We start from the raw sequence: 2,500 nt of genomic DNA, 5'->3' as shown, positions 1-2,500 counted from the left end.
GAGAGAGAGAGAGAGAGAGAGAGAGAGAGAGAGAGAGAGAGAGAGAGGGAGGGAGGAAGAGGAGATATAGAATAACAGACAGACATGAGAGAGAAAGAGAGTATTGTTACCATCATTATCATTATTACTACTACTAACTACTGCTATCATCTATATTATAATTCATCTTCACTGTTCCCTCTCATTTTTCCTCTCTCACCCCTAAATCTTCCTTAACTTCACATCTCCCCTTCCCTCCTCTTTCTCCTTACCCCCCCCCCACCCCCTCCGTTCCCTCGTCCCCTTCCTTGATTCCCCCATCCCCCCCCCCTTTTCTCTCTCTTCCCCTCTCTTCCCTATAACCCTTTTCCTTGCCCATCTACCTTTTCTAAGCCTTCTTACTCACCCTCTATCCCTCCCTTCCTTTCTTCTTCAAATCTACTTTCTTTTCCTCTTTCCTTTCTCCTTCCCTTCTGACCTTCCCTTTCGGATACTCGTGTCAATGATAAATGTGTATGCTTATATATTTCTTTTTTTCTTTTTCTTTTTTTCTTTTCTTAAACTTTCTTCTTCTTGCTTTCCTTTTTTTAATTTTTGTGTGTGTATGTGTACAAATATATAACATGTTCTTCACCCCGCTCCCCCCAAATATAACACCCTGTTCTTCCTTTCACCTAAATGACACCTTTTAAGTGACATATCTTCCTCATCACCGAAATCTCATATTGATGCTGTGCCGATGAGCTGTTCCCGTTGTTAAGCTACACACAGCATGTTCCTGGGTAGTGTATGGTGATGACCTCATGTCTATTCCCTCCCTCCTCCGTGGAATTTCATTCGCCAAGCCCAGTTCCGGACTCATAGCGTGAATGTGTGGGCTGGATTTTATTTGTTTGTGTGTGCGTATGTGTGTGTGTGTTTGTGGAGGTGTTGTGTGTGTTTGCGAACATAGAAAGAAATCACTGTTACTCTTACGGAATATGGTTAGTGTTTTAACTACACATTTAAAAAGTGTGTGTAGACGTATCTACAGACATCTTTGCGTCCACATGTATACACGCACTGAAAATATACGAGACAAGGAGAGGAAGTTACTGTGTTGGCGGGGGTCAGGGAGGGGAAAGGGTGGGGGCTTGGGGGGGCGGGGGTCAAGGTTGGGGGAAGATAACTCGACCTAAATCCTTTTCACTCGAAAACTTCTGACGATTTCCTCCGCTGTTGTCTCTGCAACTAGCACACTCCTCTTGATACATAGAAATTGCATACTCTATCCAACAAGAAAAATAGGTATATTTATAACCATTATTCCATTTACAACATTCCATCTCGACCCACTCTCTCTTTCTCTACATGTCTGTGCATCAATTCCCGATGCATTATGTTGCATATTCTAGATGAAATCCATTTATACATCATTCAATTTACTTGTTAACCTAAATAATTTCCTTAATCACCCTTTCTATGTCTGTCTGTATATCGATTAATTTATTGATATGCCTTATTTCTCTCTATGTATGTCTAATTATCTATTTCTATCCATCTATTTATACATATCCGCCTATAACAGTACATATTTCTCCCTCAAAATTATGTCTCCGTGGAACTGTCCTTTTCTGTATGTTTCTATCAGCAGGCAATCTTCTTATCAATCTCTCTCTCATCCATCTGTTTGTCTGTCTTTCTCTACCTTCCCCATAATCAGTTCCTTCGATCAGTAGACCTGCTGACAAAGCTTCAAAACGGGCGAGAGAAAGTAAGACAGGTGTGTGCGTATGCGCCTGGGTCAGTGTGTGTCTGTGTACGTGTGTTTGTGTACGTATGTATGCGATGGTTAGGTTAGGTTAGGTAGATAGATAGTGTGTGTGGTGGAGTCATACAGTTGTGTATGTGTATGTGTGTGTTTGTATCTGTGTGCGGCGGTGTCAGACAGGAATCTTTGTTTACGCATGTATGCATGCAAGTAGACATATGTATATGCATACATACGCCTGTATACGAAAGTATCAGGCAGTCAGGCAAACGCGCGCGCGCCCGAGTACGTTAGTGTGTGTGTGTGTGTGTGTGTGAGTGTATACGTGAGGCTGGCGGTGACCAACCAGTCCGTGGCAAGACCTGGCGACGCTCACAACAGCTCGAACCCGCGGCGACGACCACACGACCACGGACACGCACGGGAATCAGCGACGTAACTACCCGGTTGGTCTACGCCGAGTGTCAGCGCGTGCGTGGGTGCTTCTGCGTGTCTCTGCCTTGTGTCTTTGGGAGGGTGATTTTCCCTTTCTCGTTTTTTTTGTGTGTGTGCGATCTCGGTGAAAGCTGCTGTTGGAAGGAGAAGGCGATTTCTGCAACGGGGAGGGAAGCTGAGGTGAAACTAAGGTGAGGAAGGAGTGGCGAGAAAGAGAAAGAGAAAGAGAGAGAGAGAAAACTAGAAAAGGTCATACATTATAAGTTGAGTAACGAAAGAGCGATTTTGAACTTTTGAAAATACCTACCTGTCATTTCAGTGGTTCCGCGCGAAACT

The 2,500-nt window shown here is 43.9% G+C and overlaps 1 protein-coding gene across 5 annotated transcripts in view; it reads left to right on the top strand.

The window, feature by feature from the left end:
- The first annotated feature begins 2,020 nt into the window (after nucleotides 1-2,020).
- The window catches only part of LOC125030530 (chitooligosaccharidolytic beta-N-acetylglucosaminidase-like), a 25,097-nt gene continuing 24,617 nt past the window's right edge, over nucleotides 2,021-2,500 (top strand). The window contains exon 1 of one of the 5 annotated variants that reach the window (XM_047620619.1): nucleotides 2,021-2,175. The gene's annotated coding sequence lies outside the window, so the exon portion shown is untranslated. Of the gene's footprint in view, nucleotides 2,356-2,500 lie in introns of all 5 variants that reach the window. The other 4 variants (XM_047620654.1, XM_047620636.1, XM_047620627.1 and 1 more) reach the window with 4 other exon arrangements.

This window comes from Penaeus chinensis, chromosome 2, assembly GCF_019202785.1.
Source record: "Penaeus chinensis breed Huanghai No. 1 chromosome 2, ASM1920278v2, whole genome shotgun sequence".
Classification (NCBI taxonomy): domain Eukaryota; kingdom Metazoa; phylum Arthropoda; class Malacostraca; order Decapoda; family Penaeidae; genus Penaeus; species Penaeus chinensis.
The sequence above is the reverse complement of the archived record's forward strand: the minus strand, read 5'-3'. Positions and strand labels throughout refer to the sequence as shown.